At 41.0% G+C, this 14,066-nt stretch overlaps 1 protein-coding gene across 2 annotated transcripts in view; it reads right to left on the bottom strand.

The window, feature by feature from the left end:
• sytl5 (synaptotagmin-like 5) overlaps window positions 1-11,613 on the bottom strand; it is a 49,137-nt gene extending 37,524 nt beyond the window's left edge. For both annotated transcript variants that reach the window (XM_030758990.1, XM_030758991.1), the window contains exon 1: window positions 11,480-11,613. The gene's annotated coding sequence lies outside the window, so the exon portion shown is untranslated. The remainder of the gene's footprint in view (window positions 1-11,479) is intronic.
• Between the last annotated feature and the right edge of the window lie 2,453 nt (window positions 11,614-14,066).

The following is a 14,066-nucleotide window of genomic DNA, read 5'->3' as shown; positions in this document are numbered from 1 at the left end:
CTCCTGACATTTTCAAAACAGGCTTGGTACTTTAGGTTTAACACATTATTTCACATCACTGCGCACCTTCAAACATCAAACCGATTTGAGCCTAAATGGAGGGAACAATAACACATAAAGCAATGGTGTACCCTCCATCATCGGGGGCTTATCAAATCCAAAGAGATGAAAGAGACAAAACCATATAATTTGTGTATCATTTATAGCATTATACTAAAAGTGGACCAAAATACGGGCAATCATTTTTTGGCACAACAAATTCTGTAAACGGTACTTCAGCATCTACAGTAGTTACTACTGAAGAGGAGCAAGCACAAATGGAGTAACATGTTGTTGCAGGTAATTTCAAATGCAATGTTTCTATCAGCTCAACAAATAAAAGCAAACACACAAACTGTTTGTGTGCAGCTTGTCACACAGTGTGTCTGCTAGCTAAAGGAACAGCTGCTGTACTTCCAGGGAGAGAAAAGAATGAGAGAGAAGTTCACTCAGAGATGGAGAAAGATGTAAGAAAGAGGAGAGGAAGAAGAGGGATTAGATTTAAAACTGCTCAGTGGCATCTGATAAACTGGAAATTTAAAGCTTTCATGTAACATCTTCTGTATAATATGTGGAGTTATGCTTTTTCACATATTCAGAAACGTCCTGCAAAACAAACTGAGTTATACTAACTTTGTGTCATTCAAAGGTTTCATGAAAATTCTGCAGTTTAGTGCAGGATAAACGGTTAGTTTGCTGTACTGTGGTGAATTTACTGTAAGGCTCTGTGTTGGACCGGTGCACAGCGGCTGTGATGTTCATGTAGGCAACAGAAAAGCTTTTTGATTCTCTGTCACTGCTTGTATCCTACATAACATATTCAAGTTGAGTACATTAATTAGAGGTAGAATTTAGATTGGAATAACATTTGTATTCTCATGTAATAATATTATTTTATTATGATATTAATATAGCACAAGGTTCAGTTAGCTTTGCACAAAAATAGAAAGAAATGTCCTCCAAAGAACAGAACGAGCAGATGCTTAAACCAGGTTCTTTACCTTTAATGCACCTTAAGTGTTCTGACCTTAAAAGTCAAAGAAAACCTTTTAAAAAGCAGTTTGTGAGAGAAATACAAATTGGACTAAAACAAAAGACCTTTCTTCTCTTCGGCATTGTGATTACTGTTGCCTAAGGCCAAGATCTGGTCCAGCATTCCAAAACAGGACAAAAACCATATTATTCCTCCTGAATCCAAGGTTTGATTAACGGACAGACTCTCCTCACCAGTACCCTGGCACAGACCTTCCCAGAGGGGCTGAGGAGTGTGATCCCTCTATAGCTGGAGCAAAGCTCCAGTTCCCATTTCTTAAAACCAGGAACCACCACCCCAGACCTCTGTGCAGTGCTGCAGAAGTGTGTCAACCAAGACAGACCCACAACATCCAGAGCCTTCAGGGTGAATCTCATCCATCCCTGGGGTGCTGCCATGAGGAGATGTTTAACTACCTCTTCCCCAGTGATAGGAATCCTCTTTGTCCTGAGTCCTCAAAGTATCCCAAACCACTTTTAGGCTAATCATGTCCTCACTCACAACCAGGTTTTTGCTTGTTACCTGTCAGCTGCACCCGGAGTCCCACAGGCCAACCAAGCCCAATAGGAATCCTTCTTCAGCTCAGTGGCTCCCTTCACCTCTGGTGCCCACCATCTAATTCAGGGATGAGTGAAGATGAAATACTCTGTAATTACTGAAATAACTGTAAATTTGTTTGATAATCTACACTCAAGCCAAGGTAATAAAAAAGGCCCTATTTTTGTGGTCCTGACTTGTACAAGAGGATAAAATAAAGAGCTTGTATGTTTGCAGTGAATGGTGTACTGAACAGTTAAGACATTGAAGATAAACAACAAGACAAGGGGTGGTTTATAGTGTGTGGGCTGCACACAATGCACTGTAAGCAACAATACAGCATGTCAGACAATCCTGCTACCAGTCATCACTGAAGACAGTCCATACGAAGAGTGGAAGGAGTATTATGAGCAGCACAGACTCATACTCTGACAAAGATTGTGCATTTTAGTGAAAATTGTTACTGCCAGGTCAGAATAAATCTGGAGTATCACATTGACTTGAAGCTTCCAGCCAGTCCTAAGAATGACCTCAGAGTGAATGATGACAATAAGAAATGATTTGCAGAGTGATCTGTTTCTGGTTGTCCTGCTTTATGACACAATAAGTGATAACGCAAACTTCATCTATTTTTTTTTGTCATTTAAAAGTGTATGATGTCTGAATTTATAGTCCTATACAGTACTTCATTTTGGGAAGCAGCTATACGGATGGGAGGTGAAGATTTTACTAAAAAAAAAAAAAAAAAAGAATCTAGAGCAGCTAATTTTAAAAAAACTACACATGGCTTATGTTTGATCATAAGCCATCAAACTAGCGATACCAACAATTTTAAGCTATTATGCAAAGACACCTGTTGAAATAAGACAGGCCTCTGATGTAACTGAAAATAATGATTTAACTTGTGTTATTTGCAGTGGATCAAAAAGAAATCAGCTGGTTTGCTTCCCTAGATTCTGTGTGGCCGGTTATGGAGATGCCAAAGACAAGAGGTGACATTTGGTCATCCAGTCTTCAGTATGATCAGCTGCTCTCATGTCTGCAGTGAGAGAGCTGCCAGTTTATCCTGCCGGGACTGAAGGAAAAAAAAAAAAAAAAAAAAGCAGTGAAAGTGTCCAGAACTGAAGCCACAGTCTGCTGCCTGTTCCTCAAATCTGGCACTGTTTAGAAACTGTGAGACGGTTCAAGTCCAGGAAGTCTGTTTGTTGGATAAACAAAGATTTTCACCACAGAGTGTCTGAAATCTTTGCCAACGTAACCACTGGAGGTGGGGGAGGAAGAAAAAAAGCAGATCTTTGAGGAACGGATTAAACTAAGACTTAAAAATGTTGTCTTTATGTTTCAAGACAACTTCACATAGTAATATCTTTTTTTTTTTTTTCAGCTAGATATGTAATAGATTTGCATGCTGCCACTGTGTGAACACTTAAAAAACAAGAGGGGAGAGCGTTTTAGATTGAGGCGGGATCTCATTAACCCAGTTTCAGTCACGTCTTCTGCTGCCGCTGCTGCTTCTTCATAGAGAGAGAGAGAGAGAGAGAGAGAGTGTGTCTTCAGGTTAAACCAGCTCCCCTCACTAACATGGCTGAATATTTCATGGCACTCCATTCCTCCAAAATTGTACTTTCCTTCATCGTCTCAAGACACTACGGGCTAATGGACAGAAGGGAAATTCTCTGCACGTGTGTGTATGTGTTGAGAGCAGCATTAGCATTAATCCCAGTGTAACAGCTGAACAGCATGTGTAATTTAAAGCTGGGCAGATGCTAATGGATTATGAAAATTTGTATGATAAGCCCTGTGTCGTTTTAGCTTTATTCCACTGTATGGTGGTACATTAGCATAGCTTGAAAATCTAGACAGATGCACAATGAAATTCAGTGTTGAGCGTCCGGGCTGGCTGAGCCTCCACAACAGATCGATGAATAAAGATCTTCCAGACAAACTGCTGTTTTAGACAGACAGGTGGGACTTGAATCCTCCCGGTTTAAAGCACTTCTGGTTGTTATTTATCCCCTTCACATGTCAGATCATGTATATATATTGTTTTGCTAGTGATCATGTTGTTGGTGAGTGACCTTTAGATGGCCATAACAGTCATTCATCTGAAACTGAACAAAACATTGTCAGTGATATACGCCAGCTCCTGGCATCCCCCATGTTTGTGGAAAATCCAGGCCAAGAGCCAAAACAACTGCTTCCACAAAATAATTAGCATGCAGCAACCAATATTTAGAGCACAGAATATTTTGACAGAAAGGGCATTCCTGCGCTGCACTTCAGATCAACCACAGACAATTACTGATTTCTCACATAGGGTGGAAAAAGGTGTCTTTGTAAAGTTCAGAGATGCTCCTTCAACTTGTAATTAGCTGCTACCTTAGTAATGCTTTCTAACAGATTTGTACATGCCTTATATGCTCTAACTGAGCATCATATATGCTTTAATTGTGCCTAATTTTTAGATTAATAATTTTTAATAAACTTAAAAGGTGTCATGCTGTGAAATATCCCTTTACACAGTGATAAAAGCATGACTAAAGCTTCCAGAGGGGACAAGAGATTTCAAGTTAGTGCAGAAATTCAGAAAATGCGGTGCTACCCGGAGGTACCGGAGAGACCAGACAGTGTTCATGAGAGCCATACTTACAGACATTTTAGGGATGTTTTTGCAATTGAATGGGATGATCAAGGATGTCCAAAATGCAAGCAGAACATTCTGAACAAAAAGAGGTGACACCTCAAACATAAGACATGCAACGGGAACATTACAGAGTACTCACTGTGTGCAAGTGTTAATATGATTTATAGTAATAGAAGCTTCTTATTCAGAAGCAGCCACCACAATGGATGAACTTCCTGATGGAACAAATAGGCAAATATGTGAACCACTACACAATGGAGGCTCTTACAGATTTATAGCAAATTGACATACAAAGTTCACAAGGGATAGGCCTAGTCACAAGAAAATGTGTTCCCCGAGTGGTTGCTGGAGGTTACTGGCTGTCGCTAGGTGAAATAGGTCACAATGCGGGTACACCAAAAACGTGATTGTTGTGGTTACTAACACGTTGCCATGGTCAACTGTGATGCAGGGATGATGGCGTATTATCTGCAACCACCGAGCAATAAAGAAACTTGAAAAAGTGCAACACAAACCAGAAACAGAGATTGTTCATCTTTGAAGTAAAGGCTGTGCTTTAACCTAAAACCAACGCATTTCAAAAGGCACAATTTTGACTTTGACTGCAAACAGTCTCTGTTTCAGGTTTGCATCGCACTCTTCACAGTTTCATTAGCACTTAGCGAGTGGTTGGCGAGTTGTTAGCATTTTCGATACAAACTATGGGAGACCACAGCAATCTGCTAGTGATCAAAGCAATCACAAGGAAGTTTTTGGTGCAGCACTGTTTACCTCTTTGTGACCATTTTCACCTAGCGACTGCCAGCAACCACTTGACAACCGGAGGTTGGGGAATACACACTTTTCTTTAGCAACCACTGGTTACCAGTTAGCAGACTGAACTAGGCCTACACAACTGAGGCCTTAGCAAGCAAGCTCATAGCGATTGCCAGCAACCACTTGCAACTGGTTGAGGTATACTAAGTTCTCTATAGCAACTGGTAATTGCCAGGCAGTTGCCAACTGGTCTCTAGGCCTGTGTGACTGGGGCTGCTCAAAAGCAGGCCACTGCAGCAGGCAGCTAAAGAACAGCTGAGTACCTTCCAAAACCTGCTCATCCAACACCCCTCCAATACTGGATCAGGATGGTCTATGTATCCAACATAGACCATTTCTATATCCAACATTCACAGCCAAATGAATCTCCAGCTGCATGAGAAGGAGCCAAGGTTAACTGTGTGTTAGTAAATGATCTCTGTGGTCTACAAATTATTAGTCAATTATTAATAAATCTTTAATAACTGGTAACTTATGCAGCATTTGACATCACGCTGCACTGAATGTATTGTAACAAGTGACACAGTTTTTGTGGCAATGTGCTGTAAGGTCATTGGAGGAACTGCTAATTTAAGTTGATTAAATGGATTTAAAACACCATCATGATCTGACTACATTAGAGGACTACTAAAGACACAGAAAAAAACCCACAACATTTCTGAGTGTGTGAACCAACACAGCCAATAAGGACTTTGCCCTTTTCGACAAATATGGGTGAGGTTGATGGGAAATTCACCTGAAACTACTGATTAATGTTTAAGATTATATGATTCAAATGTACACAGTAATGAGGACTATGTTATAATCCTACACCTGCCAGTCTACGTCTGTTATGACAACATAAAGTCCTTGACCTCCTGTCTCATTCTGATAAGAGCCCTTGTTGACCAGAAGAAAAATAAAACCTCGCCTTTTTCCTCAGCAGCAGGTAAACATTGAATTCAGCTGCAGCTTTATGTTTTCTAAGACTTCTTTGATAGTCTCTGAAACACTTTCTTACTGGAGACAAACACCTGTTCACTAAGAGATTATCAGCTAGCCTAGCATAGCATTAAGACAGGCTCTGTCTAACCCTAAATAAACCTGAATATTGTTAGCTTTGGAATGACCCAGGCTCACTGCTGCTAGCTGACACCTCTCTCTATTTCAGCAAGCAAATACATGTATTTTCCACACTTTCATAGTATTGATTTAAGGCTCGACTATACTTTCCGTGTTCATGAGTTCAGAAATTTGTGACGTAAATTTCATTATCAGGCGGTGAGCGTGAGAGTCTGTGCGAACGTCCGAGTGCCTGCCTGTTGTTCATGACCGCCAGGACTCATCTGCAGAGAATTTACATTACAATGCACCAACTACACATGCATCCCAGGCGGCAGACGTCAGAGAAGTATGACAGGAATGGCCACTGGGTCTCCAGCTGTCCATGTCCACAACGGAAGAGGATAATCAAGGATTTTGACTGCATCCACACAGCAGCAACTGGGTGACCAGAGACCATAGAAATTTAATGAAATTTGCCACCTTCTACGTGATTGCCAAGCAGGCAGGTTACGAGATAAATGTTTCTCAATTTTGAGGCGAGTGACTGAAGCGACTGCCAATGAGTACGCATGACACCAGTGACTGATGTATCATCACCCTCCTAAAATAATGGCCCAAATCATTTTTTTCAAGTTCTTCAGAAAAGACAAAACAAAAAACTTAACCAAACAATGAAAATACGATTATTTAGGCAAAAATAAAACTTTTGTTAAAAAAATTACTTAGACCGTTATTTTAAGTGGGGGATAATAAGATAATTAGTAAATACGTTACCAGGTCATTTCGGCATTTCTAGGCAACTGAAACCTGGAATGTTGCTCCCTGTGTGGACTCACTTGCCTTCTATTAGGCTTTGTTTAATGACCCTTGGCATGTCTACAGCTGAGCTGAAATTTTAATAATTTAATGTTTAAGGAGTGACCTCATTGTCACCTTAATGAACCTTTTCATGGTATCACTGCATTATCCCTAGACTATGTCGGCATCTTTGGCCAATCTTATTTTATATACCAAAACAAAAAGATTCTTTACTAATAGTTTTTAACTGCATGTCACAGTATAATATAGGAATAAAAGTCCACTACTACCGTTCAGTTATATCAAGATTAAACTGTAAAACTCAAATCCAATTTATTTCCATTTAATTGGAGCACATTTTGTAAGTAAAATTTCAAATAATTAAATGATAAATAACAGTTCTTCAAGTCTTAAATACCCTCATCTGTTGGTTTTCAATCATATAGTGCTTTTTAATCAGTAGATATTTATTCATCATCATACAGTCATTTCACAGTCCAGGTTTATTGCAGGTTTCAATTAATTCCTCACAACCATTCATGTCACTGCAGCTGGTTAAAAATATTTATGATTAAACACCTTAATGTGCACAAAATGCCAACAATGAATTTCATTAATGCCTGTGTTACATGTACACTGTGCTGCGCTGACTTTTCCACTGGCACATCCTGGTCAGCGTGCTGAGTGCTGTGAAATGCTAAAATAAGGATGTAACTTCAAATAAAAGGGGGGCATTTTCAATGTGTGTGTGTGGACACTGTGTTTAGGCTCAAGTGTTCCCATCATCCCACTGCAGCGCCCACAAAGGCATGTGTCCACACATTCAAGGTTTATGTAGGGCGACAGTGAGGCATCACTCCCTGACCAGCAATCTATTACTCAACTGAGCCCTCTCTCTCAGCACTGCTTCCAAATTACATTTCTGCTGTTGAGATATTTTTTCCTCCCCTCCCACATCCGCAGGGTTGTTGTTTGGACAGGTTGCCTACTGATTACCTTGATTGAACAGGGATGCGGTGCATCTCTGAGGCCACACGGGGCTATAGGCTGCATACCAAACGGACACGCAGCGCACATTTGGAGAGCTTCGGACGATAGCGCCATGAGTGAGTGGGAGGAAGGGGGAACCCCACACAGCACTGCACTACAGAGATCAGACATTCAGTGCAGCAGCATGGAGGAGCTTTGTTTCAGCATCTCAGGCATCAGCAGTTAGTCTGAATGTAATTGTGCATCAAGCTTAAACGCATTATTCAAGAGACAAAGAGGCTACTCTACAAAGGTGGAGAATAAGAACCACAAAAAGGGATTTCAAGTTTCTGGGCTTTCAAGAAAACTGCAGTAACATATTTTTAGTCCCACCTCATTCACATGTCTCATCAACAGAGTGATGAAGCTTGAAATGTTAAGTATTGCATGTCTGAGAGCTTTCCCAACTGGTAAAATTAAAAGAAAAGACAAACTGCACAACTGCATCAAAATAAAATCCACCATTAACACTACTGCAGTGAATTCAGCTCACTGCAGAAGTATCACTGCTCGTGTATCTCTGGTTTAATTTGGTAACAAGCTACTACAAAAACCAAACCACAGACTGTATATAAAAAAAGAGCATAGTCAGTGACAATACATCCTGTCAAGCTTAGAGTTTTCGGGGACATGGTTGTTGCTTTCCCATCAATGCATTAAATTAGATTGTTACTCAATTCATATTAAATTTATTCTGCTTCCCTATAGTTTCATGTCACGCTTTCCACTCGAACATAGAGCTGAATAAAACTGCTTATGTCCGCTCCTAAACTTTTGGTTTCATTAGTGTGTTTGTTGGTGCGGAGGGAGGGTGCAATGAAGAGGGAGAAGAGACAGGTGAGCCATTTTACACGTAGAAAATCTTGAACACGCTAATAGAAATACAGGCCTAAAGAGGAAAGTTTCAATCACACAGTCACCCAATGTTGAGTCTGAACGAGGCTCATCTGCTGCTGCTCCTCTCTCTCAAGATCTCAAACCTCGCACCTCATAACAGCGCTGTGAGTATCAAACACAAGTGCAACACGAGCTAGTCAGAGGCTGCAAACTAGACAGCTACACCACCTTCTTGTAGCTGTCTAATTTGCAGCTGCTGCTTCTGGAAATTCATTTCTATGGGATAATAGTTTTGGCTGTGGTCAATCAGATACAAAAAGTCACACTGGCTCAAACTGAGTTTTAAAACAATACACAGAGGTTTTGGATTTCTAGCACACAGTCTCAGTCTGGCATATTTAGCTGCAGCCTGCAGTGTCTGACATAATAATGCATGTATGTGGGAATATATGTGCGCACACACACACACACACACACACATACACACACACACACACACACACACACACACACACACACACACACACACACACACGCTCCTCTATTCGGTGCTGCCAGATCTTGGAGACCTCTAATGCTGTGTGACTGCAATCCCCAGGGATTCTTTCTGCTCTACTGGATGAGCTTTTCTGCCTTTGTGTTTAGAAATCAGGGAATCCCTACATTCGCTCGCTTCTCTCATTCTTTATTCACCCATTTGTTCCCCTCATAACCCCCCCAGTGTGTATGCTGCACGAAGGCTCAGTTATCATTAGGGAGGCACTCTCTTCAAGACTACAATAAAACAACCTCAGCTGATAACCGCACCTACTGCTCAGAGGAGCCAAATGAACCAATTTACGGAAGCGTCACTATGACAAATTGCAGCATGGCAGGATATTTTTACACAGCAATGGCCTGTTTATGAAAGAAATGGCAGTGTAAATTTAGCCTCTTTTACATCCGCTTACAGGGCTTCATAATGAATAATTATGCAATATTTGAGCTTATTAGCTCAACAGGGTTGTTTAAATTTACAGCTGCTCCGAGTCTTTAAACATGTGGATGGGGTTGACAGATGAAAATGTTTGCCAGTTCTTGTCTGGCTCTACTTTGTCAGTGTTAAGTAGTCACTCTGGCCAGCAGCCAACCCTGTCTGAGGTCTAATAGCCACTTGGGAAAGCCTTTTTCTATTTTTACATTACACTGAATGCTAAGACTAACACTTGAGGCCAAATAACTAAAGTAAATATGATTTAATCACGGATTAGCCCACATATCTGACCTGAGGGGTAAACTCTCATTTCAATCAGTGCTTCAAATTACTTGTATTTTTACCGACTAATACAAACAGGTGGTGAGTTAAATAAAACCAAGAGAGCCCTGTCAGTTATTTTAAACACATAAACACTTATTTCAGGCTTATTTCAGTTTTAAAAATACTATTAATTGATTTCTTGTTGCTTGAATGTTTCAAAAAGTATCCCACTTCATCCTCTCAGAATCAAAAATGATTTTCCACATTTATTAACTACTAACATATAATTAGCTCTAGAGACTAAATCACTGATGTAAAATGAACTACTCTCAAGTGAAAGCACGCTGAACATGAGGCTGATGATTAGACAAACAAGCAATTTGAAACCATCCTTTTGGGCACCCCCCCCCCCCCCAATTTTCTGTCATTTTGTAGCCCAAATAAAAACACACACATGCATTTGAGTCATCAGTAATTACTTATTCTCCATGGTTGAGGCCCCAAATTGACTGAATAGAAAGCTAACCAAGCATAAAATATTAATATCTAAATCCTGCATACATCCTGTTTTCTGCTGGTTGCTGAATAGAGGTTTGAAATCCTGCAGCTGACAACATTTCAACCACCAAATTGGAAAAAGTTGTTCTCATTTCTGGATCACCCACATCACCTCTGCTCATCTGAAGCAAAACCCCACCTCTGAACAGCAGAATGAGGTCAGCCTGTTTCTTTATCAGTGCAGCCAGAGTACAATGGGCACTGTGTCAGATAACCAGCCGAGCCTCCATACATTCAGCAGCATCCTGAGGCCACTGCTGTGCTTCCCTCACCTTTGCTGTGACAAACCCTGGAAAGCCCTGCTGGGATATCCTGGTGACTCCGCAGACAAGGTCATCACTAATTAGACTAAAACTCGGTTTATTATGATAATAATATGAATATGAATAAGAAAGCAACAGCGTTAAAACGGTCACTTCTTGTCACATCAAATCCAGCTGATCATTTGATCTAAACACGCACTGTTTGCGCTTCATATATGTTTCATATCATTTTTTATACCTTTTCGGTTGGCTGGAACAAGTTAAGCAGTGCAGCACATTCTCAACAGGTTATTACATGAACGAACAGGTAAATCTACCGTCGAAATCAGCGGAATGCAAGAAGCAAAATATTAGCTTTTTGCTGCAATGCACCTGCCCAAACGCGCCTAACTTTAGGTAGGCAGCGGGCTGTCTGGACCCACTGATGTGTGCTCAGTCCTCTGAGGTCGTGGTCGTGATGGTGGACGGAGAGCCCCCACTTCCTCCCCGCAAAAACAAGGAAAAGCCACAAATAAAAAAAAAAACATGAGGAACTGCAAACAAGCGGCACCGGCTGGCCATATGTGCCGTACGCAAGAGGAAACACGCCGGTGTTTGGCGTCCCGGAATGCTGCCGGCTGACCTGCAGAGCGTCGGTGTCTTACCTGGTGGCTGCGGACAGCGGTGAGGGAACGGCGGGGGGGGGGGGGGGGAGCACGGCAGGCTGCGGAGTCAGCCTGGGAATCCTGAACAGTGTGAGAGCGTGTCGGTGCGCCTCAGCACCGTCTGAAGGCAGAGATCCACAGCCAGGGTGTTCCCGACAGGAGGGGGCGTGGTGTGTGTGTGTGTGTGTGTGTGTGTGTGTGTGTGAGAGAGAGAGAGAGAGAGAGAGAGAGAGAGAGAGAGAGAGAGAGAGAGAGAGAGAGAGAGACAAATGTTTTTTTGTTTTTTGTTTTTTTCTGACAATGCGACATTTATTTTTTTGCTCTTATTGTCTGTAAAATAAACTTTAAAGGACAGTTCGTTTCCAAAAAGGGCACACTGCACTGCAGATCTAGGCAGAGGGAAACTCCCTGTTGTCATTGGTAGTACATTATGTATCATGGATTTCCCTGCTGACATCCTCTGGGAGTCTGTATTTCTGTGGTAATGGCTGCAGGAGATGCCAGCTCTGCTGTAGAGGGACTGTTTATTCACTAGTCTTATAGAAAACAAACAAAGAAAGAAAAAAGGTTGATTATTTTTGAATTAAACACCCAAAGGAATATTAACAAGATACACATCTTGTTTATGTCTGCGTGCTGAGGAGGGTTTCTGGTTACTATTAAAACGCCAAACACAATCTGACTAATTTATTAACATGACAGCAGCTGAATTTTTCACTCACTGTGCAGGCTGCAAAAAGGAAGAGAACTCTTGAATTTAGTGACTCAGGGCAGACACTCAATTTTACTGGGAAGTGGGGGATGACTTTAAGGGTCAGACATATGTAACTCTTGGCAGAGAAGCTTTGATCCAATTGTGTAAAACATACTTTCCGGCATTTAGAAGGAGCTTCTCCAGAAGTCTGTAATGTGCTGCGGGTAGATACAGCTCTCTAGAGGGTAGGCCTAAGAGGAAAACACCAGGATCTTTTTTTCATTTTTTTATTTTAAATGTTCCACCAAGTTCCTTGGAAATGCATATCCAGAACCTGGAAATCAATTTACACTCCCAGAAGCAGTGAACATGGTTCCCCCATCAGAATGGCACTTAATGCACAGAGGTGAGAGAGAGCTTTAGCATGTGCAAAACAACAGGAGTGATATGCAGTCTGTGAAGACTTTTATACTGAGTCTCTCCATCAATTACACGTAAAGGCTGTATATCCCTGCCAGTCATCCTCTATATATTCTGTCTAATTTTTTTTCTCCCTTTCATGGGCAATATTTGGTGTCTCGTTTGCATCAGAGGAACTGAGAAGAGAGGAGAATAGTGAAATAAATGTTTCCCATTATGATTCTCCAAGCTAAACCTCTCTGTGTCAGTATAAAGGAGGTTAACAGAAGTGGAGGTGACATGAGAAGATATAAAATGTCTCAAATGTCTTTAAAATGTCTCATCTGATGGTTTCTGGAGCTTAAAAAAGGGTGACTGGACATCTTTGGGTGTTTAAAGACATTCCAACTCTTATCCAAGAGGCTTCTTCAGTTCTAAAACCAAAAGGTGGAGGTGGTCACATGTTTTGAACCTTAGTTGGGTTGTCCCCTGAGGAGGTGGTCACTGACCTGCTATTGATCATGTGTATCATCACATGACGTCTCATACAATGAAATGTTCCTTTGGAATTCCAAATTTTGCTTGCAACTGCTGGAAGGACAGTAAAACATTACCTTTAAACAAGTCTCCAAGTACATGAATCCCCCCGTCCCACCATTAAGAGAACAGAGATGTATCAATACCAGCAGGAAAGTCGAGATTCTCTTGTGCAATTGTTTAAAGTTTCACAGAGTCCTCTTTCACACACCTGAACATCACAACACAACACAACAGCCCTTTTCAGGTCATGCCCCACCTTCTTAAATGTGATATGGTCAAAACTCTGCCACAAAAAAACTCAAGTATTGATCATTTTCAATCAGTCTCTTATCAGTTTACTTCAGTCTTGTTTTGACACACAGACTCTCTTCAGCATCAGATCACAGACCGCTGTCCTGATATTCTCCTGTTAAATTGCCATCATACAATTTTGAATGTATTGTTCTGTCTGTGATTGCAAGGCATCAAGGCCCCGAGGTACCAAAATTTCCTTCACAGTTGGAAGGTTTCCAGCACCTTGTTGAATCTGTGCCATGAAGAATGAAGGCAAAAGGGGGTCCCAACCCAGTACAACGAAGGTGTACCTAACAATATGAATACAATATGAATACATAGAGCATATGTTTTAGACCCAGAAGCTGCATCATCTTTTATATACAGTGTATGGTAGTGAGCAGCTTCATGCAGAAGATATGTTTTTCTTTTGTTTTGCAGCCACCAACCAAAAAAGTCTCCAACTAACATCACCAGGGACAAGAACCCAATTAATGTTTACACCTTGTTATTCTGTTATTATTATGTATATTTGATAAGTCCTGGCCATTCTAAAGGCTTCATATATTGTTTTCACCTCTTGTGTTTTTATGATATAAACAAAATTGCCATTGCCGTTCTGTATAGTGTTTGGGGCATGGCTCTAAAATGCTTTTGTAATGTCTGAATGGAGCCACAGCG

Source organism: Archocentrus centrarchus, chromosome 21 (assembly GCF_007364275.1).
Source record: "Archocentrus centrarchus isolate MPI-CPG fArcCen1 chromosome 21, fArcCen1, whole genome shotgun sequence".
NCBI classification, from domain to species: Eukaryota; Metazoa; Chordata; class Actinopteri; order Cichliformes; family Cichlidae; genus Archocentrus; species Archocentrus centrarchus.
Note: the sequence above shows the minus strand (reverse complement) of the source record. Positions and strands in the feature narration are given on the sequence as shown.